At 42.5% G+C, this 13,578-nt stretch overlaps 2 protein-coding genes across 4 annotated transcripts in view; one reads left to right on the top strand and one right to left on the bottom strand.

Annotated features, from left to right (window-relative positions):
- Positions 1 to 5,356, top strand: part of HHAT (hedgehog acyltransferase) — a 186,810-nt gene extending 181,454 nt beyond the window's left edge. The window contains exons 13-14 of one of the 2 annotated variants that reach the window (XR_007888903.1): positions 3,607 to 4,040; positions 4,385 to 5,356. The gene's annotated coding sequence lies outside the window, so the exon portion shown is untranslated. Of the gene's footprint in view, positions 1 to 3,606 lie in introns of both variants that reach the window. The other variant, XR_007888902.1, reaches the window with a different exon arrangement.
- Positions 1 to 13,578, bottom strand: part of KCNH1 (potassium voltage-gated channel subfamily H member 1) — a 185,187-nt gene that overhangs the window by 13,071 nt on the left and 158,538 nt on the right. The window lies entirely within an intron of this gene.

Raw genomic sequence — 13,578 nt, 5'->3', positions numbered from 1 at the left:
GCACACACAGCCCAAGAGCCAACATGTGGATGGGCACAGGCACCTCCAAGATGCCTTTGTCCTGTGGGGACTCAATGCAGCCCTTCAAACAGGACAATACCTTCTTACTTTCCAAAAATCAAACTCCTGTGCACTACTAGATAATTAATATACAAGTGTTGGGAAGAAACATGATTTCATAATTTAGTAAGCAACTGTGCTACCCAGATGAAAGAGGTAACGAGGTTTTCAGTCTATACAGAACAGCATCAGGGCTGTTACTGTCATGAGCACCACTGGCTTCAACTGCACTGAAGCTCTTCTCTGTGACAGCATATTTTATAGCTTAATTACAAATTCTAGAAACACTGACTTGAATATCAGTGTTTAATCATGTTACTATTATTTATTTAGAAGTTCTGCCCAGCTCAAGATTCTACTCCTTTATGTCAAACTCCTTTATGTCAAACTCCTCATTCTAATTCATATTTACAGGTTATGCTAGTGTTGAGAGAAAAGGAAAAACATTTTACAAAAATACTACTGAAAATAAAACAGAATTATATGTCCAGAGCAATTAGTAGAAATAATAGACAAAACCTGCCTGATCTACAGCAGCCTCACAAGCAAGTTTTGCAGCATCAGGAGATGCCTCTTCCCCAAAATAGGCTCTAAAACATTGTCATTAGTAAATTTAGACAACACACAATTAAAACTAAAACCGACACAACTTACACTGGTCAATAGTTTGGATAGACATTCACAATTACAGCATATTTAGCAACCTCCTTCAGTAACTTACAAAACAGAGTAGGAGAGTAATGTGAAAAAAACACTTCCATATATATTGCTAAAGGTGTTCTAGAACTTCATTATTTCTGAGAGGAAAATTACCTGTTGCAAGCAAATACCGAATGTGTAGGCAAGGGCTTTGGGGAAATGATGACAGATCTGAGAGGGAGAATGTGATACTGCTTGAGAACTGCTATGCCCATCAAAATGTGAAATGCTCTGTAGGAACTTCTTGACTGTAGTGAATGAGGGTGAAAAAAAAAAAAAAAAGTTTCAGCTTCCTGCCTGCCAAGTGTCATCAGTTTCTAGCAGCACCACCTACAAAATGCTATTTTCATGGGGTTTTTTGTGGGGTTGTGTTGGGTTTTGTTTTTGTTTGGTTGGTTGTTTTTTCATCTTTAGGACATGGGGTGCTTTTGCACACAGCAGACACACAAACATCTCATGTAGGCTCATCTTTTACTCCAGATGAACATATGACCTTCCTTCTTGGGTAGACAACGCTGCCTCAGAATTTGCTTTAAGGAGCAGCAGGAACTTACCTCTCTGACACCTAAATTACAACAAAAAGTCATATAATCTGTACAACATGATTTCTCAAAGCCAGAGGCTGTTTCCCCAGGCTCCCCATGGTTTGCTGCCATTTACCAAGTGTCTCCTGAAGGAAACCAACCAATTTGTGTGAGTCAAGGGTTTGGGATTTTTTTTCCCCCCTCTCTAAATTTCACATGAGATCTAAATGGATGCAGAGGTTGTAGAGCTGAGGAAAGCAATGATGTGTTGAGAAAATAATTTAATTATATAGTTTGTTTTCAGTTATTGCATTTTAGACAGTAGCTTACCATTAAGATGATTTCCTCTTAGCCAGTGTCTTTCTTTCATGCAGTGTCTTTCTTTTTTTCCTGCTTTTATTTATCTTTCTGTCATTAGGCTTATAGAGATTGACAGGTATTTTGCTTTCCAAGAGGGTCTCCTAAGTATTTTCAAATGTGTTCAAATCAATCAGGCACAAGAGCTGATGAGTCATTCAGCTACCTTTGAATGCCCACTCAGAAACCAATCCACACAAACACAATGCTCAGTGTCCCTGATGTGCAAGGCTTGTGCAGCTCTTGAAATTATAAACTGAGAATTGCATTAGAACCAGCTGAAGTTCCTTGCATAAATTGCCGAGGATAGCATGAACTCTTCCTTACGTGTCTCTCTCTGAGTTAACAGGTTTGAAGTTCAGCTATAATAGCAAAGAAAAACAAAGTAATCTGCAGTTCTGCATTAAAAAGAGAACAAATCTTCTACCAGTCTAGGTATGGCAGTATGGTAGCATGGCACTGCAGTCGTGCACACTCAAAATGCCCAGTGCCGCTCAACTGGTCTGTCTTTTCCCTGTTCAAGAGCACTGCCTGGATAACATGACAGAAGAAGGGAGGAAACTTAAATAACTGAATGAGGAACACCAACAAAAAGTACATTGCTTGCTTTTTCCCAAAGCAGCTGTCAAATCTCTTCAGCCCTAACAGCCAGAAGCTGAAAACCTTGAGGGGAAGAAAACACTTGACTGTAGCGAGTTGTCTCAGATCTTTTCAGTACAAAGAGCTCCTCTTAGCTAGCAGTTCCTGGAAATAGGTCTCTGCCAGTTTGCTGCAGTCCAGGTCTAGCTGCTGGTAAGTGATGGCCCTGTCTTCCTTGTCAAGTGTCAAAACTGGGAGCTGTCTCCCATCTGGTAAATGCACAGATGAGCTAATTAAAACAGCCAAGAACTGACATATCCCTCCAAATAACTTCACAGAGAATCCTTTAGAGCTGTACTTGAATTTTCTTTCAGGTATTTTTATTCTCTAAAAGCGGACACTTAGCTCCCATGGCAAATACAGATTCAAATACTGACAGAGGTAGATGCTGTCTGTCTTACCAGTGTATTTCATTCACACATCCCCAAGTGTTCTACAGCAACTCCTCAATCCTCTGAATATGACCAATGCCTTTTTTTTTTTTTTTTTTTTTTTTTTGCTATTACATAGCAGCAATGCTTGGGTTTGTATTAATCTTTCAGTTTATACACACACACAGCAAAATTCCATTAATCAATGAGGCAGGATGACCTGTTTTGGAGGAAGAAATCACAGGCCCAGCACATATCACAATGTCTGATGTCAGCCACACAAAAGTTGGTAAGCAGATTGAACGGTACTTTTGCAAGATGTCTCTCTCTGTTATGGCCAATAAAGGTTCACCCTTACAAGTTCCACATAAGAGATCCTGAATACGATTCCTCAAGAGAGTCGTGATTTCAAACACACCTAAACATTCTTGAATTTGTCTTCAAGAAAAGTGCTGCTCTAGAAGAGGAAAACCATAATTCAGCACAGTATTGTTTCTTCATGAGTAGATTGGAACACTAATTTAAAAAATATTTATGATCAAGTGTATTCAAAAAATGACAAAGTTAAATCTGAATATTGAAAACCTCTACCTGCTGGCTGACCTCTGTTACCAGGAGCAGTAGGAACTGCAAACTCAAGACTCCTTGGTGCCATGAAGTGCGAGCCTAAAAGCTGCCTTTGGCCCAGTCCTCATTTATACCATATCCCTCACTCTTCCATACAGATATGGGCAGATACATATTCCGAGTGGTTTATTCTTCCCCCAACGCCAATCATTGTAAATTCAGACTGCATTTGCCACTGCTTCATTAAAAGGTGTGGTTTAGAAAAAATGTGCTTGCATCTGACTGTTGGACTACACAGTCTCCCTGAGTAGCTGAGAGCACTCACAGACAGCAGAAAGCAAGTTCCATTTTCCCCAAAAGGATCTGAGCTGATCTTTTTCTGCCAAAAGGATCTGAACATCCCTTTCAGGAGCCTGCTCCAGTCACCACATCATGGCTCAGGGCTGTCCAGGCAGCACTGAAACTCCATTCAAAGTCCGAGCTGCAGAGAGACACAATGAGAGCAGCTCTTCCTCCCCTTCCTTCTCTCCCAAGAGCTTTGCACTGTGGCGAGGCAGCTGTGGTGAGATACCCACTCACTGCAAGCAAGACACAAGCCAGGAGTGCCAAGGTAAGTGGGTGTCTCTGGGGAGAGCGGCTCTCAGTCTCATTTCGGGTTCTTACACAACAGGACATCCTGTCTTCAAGACTACAGAGCCAGTTTCTGGCTTCTTCACCAAATACATTTCCAAACAAGTGGGAATGAGCCCGACAGAAAGCGCTGAAGAAGTCCTGCTTTTTTAATGACAGGGATTGGAACTGAGGTCCAACCAGCTTTCCTCAGGTAGGTGACTGAAATGGTGCTCCAGCCTGCAGAGAGAGGTCCTCTCCGGGAGGTGAGATCCCCACATGCTGGCTCCTGCTCTAGCAAATGCCCTCACCGTTGGCTCAAAACAGAAAGTCTCAGCTGAAGAGACAATGACACCTAATCCTAGAAACTACCCCCCTGGAGAGCATTTCCACCATTCTCTTAATTTTCTCAAATGAATGAGAAAAATTAACTTCCTGAGCCTGAAACCTATCCAAGTTTTATCTAATAACCCAGTTTTATCTAATAGCCACCTCCTTCTGCTTTGCAACTCTAACTCTTCATATTCCCAAACTAAAATGTTTAATTTCATCTTGCAGGCAGCTTTTCCACTTTACTGTTTGAAGAACTCAGCTGTAGCTTAAGTGAGGCAGTGCACAGACTGCAAGGCGACGTGGTCACACATTCTTAAGCGATCAATAAAATGTTGATCATTTCACTATCGTGTTTTGCCATCTCTACCTCTTCCATATTTTAACGTCACGTTTGGCTAAACTTAAATTCCTGGGGTGACATCTCCTTGCTTCCTCCTCAGGGGCACTGTAAAACAGTTTCCTCCTTGCTCCACTGTTCTAAGGTGAGGAAGGAGAGAGACATGACATGAAGCAAGCTGCCTCTCTTCCACTGGTCACAATACTAGGACTGTAACTCTTAACCTCTAAGCCTCACTGAAACGTGGCATATTTTGAGTTTCAGAGTGGTACCAGTATCCAGGAGACATCACCACCAAAGCCATATCTCAAGTTAGGAGTGCAGTGAAGCCTTGTAGTCTCAGCTTAACACCCCCTCACACAGAATCATAGGTTCCTTAGTTCTCTGTAAGTGTTTATGGCTTATATTTACATAGCATCTTTTTCTTATTTTTAAAACTAGAGAAAGGCATTTTAAAGGAGGTTGTCATGCTATGTTACTAATTTTCTAGTCTTCTATTTCACACAAACTGATTCTTATCTCAAGTGCAGGACTATAAAACACCATCATCCTGGCCAATAAAGGTTGTGAGCAGCATGCTATACTCTCACTTTCCTGAAAACTGGAAGAACTGCAGACACAGAGAGGCTGGAGAAGCTGCTGGGTGTCATGCTGCTACAGACCATTAGCAAATGCTGTGACATTCTGCTTTGTCACCATCACATTGCACTGTTGTGCCTGGGCAGAGGAAGTAAGTCTGCCATGTACCTTACACAGCTAGGGGTACACAAACAGGGCCTTGTGCACTCAAGATACAGTTGGGAACAGTTCCCAGTGCAAAGTGTAACTTAAGAGAGGACACTTCAACAGGTGCTGTAAATGTTTTCTGTTATGACAACCATTGTACTTGACTACAGTGTATAAATTTGTTTAACTGTTCAGAATTAAGCAAATTAAACAAAAAATTACTCTCCATGAGAGTTCTCTTCTCCCTTCTCTGCTTCCTTGTGCCTTTGTAAGACATCTAGTCTGCAAGAACTATTAGTCCCAAAACTCACTTAAATGTGTTCAGGTGAGAAGATGGATGATCTTATACCACAGGTATAAGCTGAGGCATGAAAAATATATAATGAGAAAAGGGAATTTTTTCCTTAGCAACTACAGAGCGCAGCAGGCACTTCAGCAGTTAGGTACATATATGTACATATTTCAATATAGTGGAAACAGTCACTTAATGGAAAACTCTAATTAGAGAGACACACACCAAAAAGATACACTGTTATCCAAAATAAAGTTAGATATGGATCTAAGCTCAAGCAAAGACAACAGCAGGCGTGGCACAGCTTAGCACCCTGAGTAAGCAGTGGTTGGACTGACTTCTCTCTGGGTATGCACATTTGACAATGATACAGTCAAAGAATTTAACAGAGAACTCAGAGAACATAAAGGTGTTTGCACATACAGCAAAGAACACTGAAGAACCTCTTCCTGATGTTATTTTCAACTAAGAGGTTACAATCCTCAGGAACACATCATTATATAGCCAGCATCAGCAACTGAAAGCTGGATTTTGGTGATAGCACCAGCATTCCACATAAATGGAAAGTGCTCTCAGTTTTTCACATAATGACATCCAAATCAAACTAATTACTTTAAGGACCATCTCCCTCACTACAAAATAATCCTGTTTCTCATGGGCACTCATCCATCGGTTAGGATTTGCCACCCAACTTCTGTGTGCCCGCTTCTCTAAGAAAAGTCATACAGAAATCACAGCTCAAGAGCAGGTGGACCCGAGCCATTGTCGTGTCTGATCACAGGCTATTAGGGGCTGGGAAGGACTAACACGTTTTAGAGGACTCAGAAGTTCATCATGTATGCATCTGCTCCCCCTTCCCCGCTGTCCTCTCAAATGCCCCTAAAGTCTCCCAAAATGCATCTTTATCTGCCCACAGCATAGATTTGTATCGGGTTGCAAAATTAAGTCCTTAGAAAAACTTTATCTGGCTCTGTGCTACTGACAGCACAGGGACCTTGCTGCAGAGGTTTTGGCACTGGCTTCATACAAAGAAGCTACAGCACTTTCAGATTTCAAAGAGATTTTCCAAAAGGCCACAGGAGCAAACAGTTTCTCTTGACATGAAACAACAGAACTCCTACAACTCCTGGTGTGGGGACTCCACATTGCCTCTGCTGGAGCAACCTGAAGGCACGTGGACTGGTCTGCATGAAACAGGTTTGCATTCTTCTAATGTATTAATTTTCCAAGACTTGGAGCTACTATTATGTACTAAATAAAGTCTAGAGAAACTTATTTTTTAAAGTTGTGACTTCTACCCCTCTCTTCCCGATTTTTATCTACTGCTGGACTTTCTAGCAAACATTTGACTACCAAGACAAAAAAGGGGCAATGAGATCATGCATTTGCTGTGCCAGCGCACTGGCAAATTTGCTTCATATTCGGATGGAAACCATTTGGCTTCAAGGCATCTCTGCATAGTAAATCAGCTGTAATTTCCATCATTCACATTGTCCTACAGGGGCATCCAGCCCAAAACGCCTGTTTGGCTGCAGTGGATGGAAGCACCAGACAACTGCCCAGATGCAGTTTTTGTTTTCTGGTGACAGAATGCCATCAAGGAGTGTATGGCAATGCTGGCAGGGACTGTTTAATCCCCGTGAACTCCAAAAAGCTGCTCACTTGTAACTTAGATCTGATGCCAGCCCGCAGGACAAGAGTCTCCCAACAGGATGCCAGTACTAGAGCAGCTCTTGATGCACCTCACACTTCCTTTATGTGAAAAAGCTGTCCTCTAGCTCAGTGGTGGGTAAATGAGCTGCCCCACCAAACACTTTGCCTGGGTGACTATCCTCTGCTCAGAATAGAGCCCTCAGGACCACCAGCCCCGCAAGCAGAGGGTGGCCTGGTGGCAATAGGGCAGGTGGGACATCCTGGCCACAGGGCAGCACAGCATTGAGGTGGAACACTCGAGTGCTCTTGCTGCCTCTGAAAAGTAGGTGACAACAGCAATACACTGACTGCCTTTGCTCTCTCAAAGCTGGGTCTTCTGGCATCAGAAGAGGTGATTACTTACAAACTGCCCCCTCCTCTCTCTCTTCTCCAAAGCTCAGCAGAACAGGCAGAGGACAAAAATACTTTTCCACTGCACAAAGCTGGACTCATGAGGCCCGTCTCTTATGGACAGACAGAGGGAAGTGCTGGATATCACCACTTAAACCTGAAATCCATTTATCTCTAAGCCAGTACCAGACTCTAAACTTTTAAAAAGAGTTCTCTGGGGGGGGAGTGTGTGTGTGTGTGTCATTTTAAAAAAATCATATATTTTTGACCTCTCACCTCTTAGCAAGCCCTTGGGAAGACTTGTCAGAACTGTACTGTGCAGGCTGAACACTGGGCACTGGGAGGAGTGGGAGATGTGCCAATGATGCCTGCTGCCTGAACAGGGTCCTATGTGGGGCAGTGGGAGCTCTGCAGGCAGATGTGCAGTGCTTGATTGTAGAGCATGGCAGAACATGAGCTCAGCTGCTACCAGGCATTCCCATGTAGACAGATACAGTAACTTCCACAGCAGCTCCAAGGTATAAAGTAGGTTTCACTTGTGATGTTGGACTAAATGAAAACACCCTTTGAAGAAGTACTGCCCAGGAATCTTTTCAACTGTGTTTCCACGTTCACTTTTTCCCCTCAAACAATCTTTCTTGCCCAGTCTAGTCTCTATTAGACATTTCTCTAACAGGAAAATTTGCCAGATTGAAATTTTTAACAGATTTTGTCTTTTGTATTCCTTTTAAGCTAGCATTTGCCATTTCATAAATTACTTCTTAGGAAATAAAGTAGCTGGTTTATTAATAAGAGGATTCTTTCTAGAACATTAGTTTGGGTTAATACAGCCAAAATTCTAACTGCTGCTCTTCAAAATACTTGAAATACTGTAAGTTGAAAAGCTGTTACTTTAGTAAGTCACGCAATTTTTCAGCATTTATCTTAAATACGGCCATGTATCATCACCTGTTCTGCAAGCCCGCTGCCCTCCACACAAGCTGTCTGGAGCTGAGTTTGCTGAAAATAGGAGCTCTAAAAGCATAATCTGATTTTTCTTTCTTTGCTTCTTTTTTCACACTTAGATAACCTGCATCAAATCTTCCAACCATGTTCTGGTGCAGGGGTGATTAAAAGAAGATCCTTTTAACTTTGTTATTAGAACTTCTCCCTTCAAGAGTCCTACATTTGCCACTAAAGGGTGAAGAGGTGGCTATGAAGGGGCTGGCTGCCTGCTGCTGCTGTAGCCTGCAGACCCAGAAGGAGTCACTGGATGCTGCAAGGCCTCCTTGTTAGCCAAGTCAAGTTACTTCACAGGGGATATTGTAACTAATCCACACACAAACCTCATCTTTGCCTGACTCAAGAGAACAGGATTCCTGAGGAAAGGCAGTTTTTCTGTCTTAATAAATGTTTGGCATATCACGTTGCATTTGATAATCTTCTTGAATCCATCACATGCTAGATACATCTACCACTCTGAAGAAGCAGTCATAAGGCAAATAAGACAACTTAGCTAAATGTGAGAACAGTTCTATCCCATACCTTGGGGGTAGGGAGAAGCTAGGCTCATCTCTGCACCAGCTCATCTCTGCACCACATCCAGATACACAGACTTAGGTGAAGCTTCCACTCTCTGAAAACATTTGTTGGCCCTTGTGCCTGTGTTGATTATTGAGACTGCGTCTTGCCAAATGATCCCCAGCACTGTACTAAAGCAGTAAGTCACTCCCTATTGCCGAAGAATTTCCAAGGCGTTTACATGCTTCAATCCAACCTGCTGTCCTTGTTCTCAGAGAGGTTTCTTCAAATTCAAAACCTGTTCAAGGACAAAGCTAAACCAAGCAATTACTGACAGTAAAGCAAATGACAAGAAAACATGCCATTTTTGCTGAGGCACTCCAATGTTGTTGTTGCTGTTGGCTTTGTAGTTGTTTCTGTTTTTCACACCGTCAGAGACTGAGCACTACCTCATTACTGCTGCTGCATCCAGAACTTCACCTACTGCTGCATCCAGAACTTGAGCTGCTCTTACAAGCCCTAACAGGCAGCAGAGCGAGGAAGCAGCACAGTTTCTCTTCTGCCAGCTTCATGCAGCAATTCATGGACCAATCACACATCACAGATGTGACCCGGCTGCTCTGCTGCCTCTAGCTAAACCCCAGCAAAATGGGAGTCTGATGGCAAGGCTGCTCCATTTCCCTCTGGGCACCTCAGGAGACACAGACTAACCCCCTGAATGGCATGGAAATATTTTGATGACTGTGGTGACATTTGCCAAACAGATGAAATCAAAACTCTGAACAGACCATGGACACACAGATCATTAATTCTCCTAGCATGATGATGCCATACCTATTTTATGGACAGGGAATAGAATCACAGAAGAAAATAATTTGTTTGTTAAAGGCCACCAGAGAAATCTTTTTGCAGAGCAGAGAAGTGGACTAGTATCTCCCAAGTCTCAGAAGAATACACTATAAGAAGGTCCCACTTCCTCTTGTAGGCTTGGGACTAACTGATCAGAAGCTTTCTAAGCAGCTTAGTAATACCAGCACTGCAGAGGCCCTGCAGGACCTGAATGCTGCATAGTGCTGCATAACAGCCACAGGCTGATGTAGGCATACAATGATCCAGCTATGCCTTGCTGGATTTGTAGATAGCAACACAGGCAGAAGCTAAACTGGCTAACCAAAATGGCTCCAAACACAGCAAAAATCCACAGACCAAATACCAAAAGAGAATATTGACTGGCCTATGTCCTCACTTTAATTGCAGGAACAAACCAGGCAACGAATTTACAAAAGCATCATACACTGCACTGTGATGTGTTTTGCATACACAGGAACCAGGACTAGGATCCTTCAGACTCCCTGTGGTTGATGGCAGCAGCTCAGCTATTTTTGTTGCTTGCTAATGCATCCTGACCAAAGGCACAAGGGTCAGGAGTCAGGACTGAGCTGTGTGTGCCGCGAGGAAGGTCAAGCACTCCTGGGCAGTAGAAGATGAATTGGGAAAATTCATCATCTCTGATGAGGTCATTGCTCCAATTTGGCATTTTAAAGTCATTTTTATAAAAGGAAGCCCAAATGCATGAACAGGTGAGAGTGATTAGAGAGTTCTACTTTCTCCTTTACTTTGTCAAAGCTGAGATAGGGTCTGGACTCAGACACGTCTCCCCTCTTCTCACATTTCACTGCCAGATTGAGGCCTAAATTTCGTGTCTAACTAGAGCTGATGGCACCCTCTTAGCACTGGCAGTTCTAAGTAGCAAGCAGATGTCACTGTGGCTTCTAAAACATTGCTGGAGGTAGCTTTAAAACATCATGATTTTGTTGAAAACGTTTCCAGTTTGTATTAGTACTACAAACCCAAACAAGTAGAATAGAGACAAAGTTCAAAGTGTTTAACAGATAAGAGGTTCTGCTTCATAACATGCAGGAAGTGTGTGTCACCAGCAAAAGGCTCAGAAAATCAAGTCCTGGCCTCAGCTGAAGGAGGAGGCATCTTCCAGACTGTTTCATTTCCTGGCTGCTTTCTATCAATTCTGGAAATATCTTGCAATCGAAATGTCTCCTGCACTCTGTAGTTTATAGGAAAGGGACCCAGAATCAACATAAAAATAACAGTTAAAAAAGAAAAACCCAACCACAAATAATTCAACAAAAGTGTCAGACTTCTACAAGTGGTTTGGTATTAACACGAATCACCATACTTCAGTGCATCCAGAGGATGGTTTAAACACATCTCAAAAGGCTTTTTAGGCCTTTTGTCCCTATCTAAGAAGATATTTTTAAGATTAGAGTAGAAAGCTTCAGCTATAGTCTTTAGATCACTAAATATGTTTTCATATGCTCCAGGAGATCCAGCAGGCACGGTCGTCCTCACAGGAGGCTCCAAGACTAAAGCATTCAAAAGGTCCTGCTGCTATAATGACATTGTGGAGGAAGACAGGAGGTATAGATGAAGGTCTTCATTTCAACTGGAAGACTAATAAGCACTGTCAAAACATCAGCCTTGCTGCACACATAAAGAAGCAGTTCAAAAGCGCGGTAAAAATAAGTACTTTAGGATTTGATCCAAAGTTTATAAACAACAACTTCATTCTTTTTACTACCTATCTAGGCCGTGGCATAAGCTTAAATAGTATCTGTCCACTTCAATACCATCTTTTACCTGGGAATTTTAAGTAGATTCAATTTCATAACAGCTTCTGAGGCAAGGAAAGCATTATTGCTTTTGCTGCTTGGACGGAGAGTGAACAGAGTGAATAATCATCCTGTTCTTTATACTAGAGGCCTGCAGTAGTGAGGAAAGCAATCCTTATTTTCCAAGCAATACAGGATGTTCATTGCAATAATAAATATTCCAAGGGGTCATACTGGCTTGTAGAATAGTTATATACTGTGCATTTAATTACCAGTGCTATAAATAAATTTTTTTGACTTGTGTAATGCAACAGGAATAAGTGGCCCCTACTTGAGATCATGGTGATGTCAGTTATTAATTGAAACAAGTAAAATTTTGGGGGAAAAAAATCACATTTGGGAAAATATCACACAAAAAAAGAGAATGAAAGGGACATGCAGAATAAAAATAAAGCTTACATAATAGTGAAACAGCAAAAATCAGAAAAAAAACCACATACTCCAATTAGAGCAAAACACTTCCCAAGTAGTCAACAGCCTGGCCTTGAGACAGGCCTGCAAGACACTTGCAAGGCAGATGAAAGGGGTGGAAAGGAGCATTCCCCACAGCTTATCTTGGTTATAACTGTGAGCACTGGGTAGAAAACACTGAGTAACTGGATTCACCATATTAACAAGTTATTAGCATACTAAAATACCCACCCATAAGCTAGATCAACTCTACTAACAAAAAGCCTCCCACTCTTTGACCATGCATAGTGAAATTTTTGAGAGCTGTTTCTTCAAATGGAAGAGAAGAATTAATTAACCAATCATGTGTGCGAATGATGGAATAATGTTAGAGGTGAAGTTCTTTTTCATATTTTTGGGTATAAAAGTAGCATTTCCATTTCGGGAAGCTGAGCTGGCTTTGTGGAACACCACCCTGCTCCCTTTTCTGTGCAGAACTGGATATTAAAGCAAACACCTCGACTCTGTGTGAAGGATCAGCTCACTGCACAGGGGGTGACAGACCCGCTTGAGGACAACAACCCCGATCAGTTGCCTTCAGGCAAAAAGGAAGACACAGAGGTAAAGCACTGATTGTAACTGCTCCCACCGTCATGGAAATGAGAGGAGTTAGCTTATTTAGCATTATTTGACCGTGCTCTACTAGATTTATCTACAGATTTTAAAATGTCACTTCAGGTAAATGCAAAGAGATCTCCCTCCCGCAATGGTGTGCAGGTCCCATGAACTTGTATTACGGTAAAGAAGCTCCTATTGCCAGGTTAAGCTTCTCTGGCAGAACATACTGCATACATAAAGCCTGTCATCTGCAAGTCCTGCAATCGCCAGAGGATGACACTTCAGCTTCTGCGTGCTGGGGGATTTCAGCAATTGCAAAATCAAAAACATTTTGATTTAAAAGCCTGAAGAAGCTTAAACAGCTCGATTCTCTATGGAGCTGAACATCCTCAACCTCGCTGTAGCTCAGGAGCTACACGGAGTGCTCAGCACCTGCACTGCCCTCCAGCACCACTTCTCAGCTGCCCTGAAACCCTCACCTGGCAGCCTTCCCTCCCTCCATCCTTCCCTCACACCCCAGGCAGGCACACTCAGAAACTCCCTGCACAGGGGCAAGGCTCAGGCAGGGCTGGGGCATTAAGAAAGCTTCCTGCCAGAGCCTGTGCCTGTTCCCTTACTGTGAAAGCTGGCAAGGGGATAGGGGAGCAAATCCAGAAGAATTTGCCTCATCAGCAGAAACTAAACTAGAGCTATTTTTGTCCTGGCACTAGCAGCTTGTCTAAATGACCTTAAAACACCGGAAAATTATTGCCATGCTGGGACAGGAGTGTCCATTTCTGTAGAGTTCGAAGTCTTTATCCTGAGGAGGGACTTTTTACAAGGGCAT

This window comes from Apus apus, chromosome 3, assembly GCF_020740795.1.
Source record: "Apus apus isolate bApuApu2 chromosome 3, bApuApu2.pri.cur, whole genome shotgun sequence".
Classification (NCBI taxonomy): Eukaryota; Metazoa; Chordata; class Aves; order Apodiformes; family Apodidae; genus Apus; species Apus apus.
Note: the sequence above shows the minus strand (reverse complement) of the source record. Positions and strands in the feature narration are given on the sequence as shown.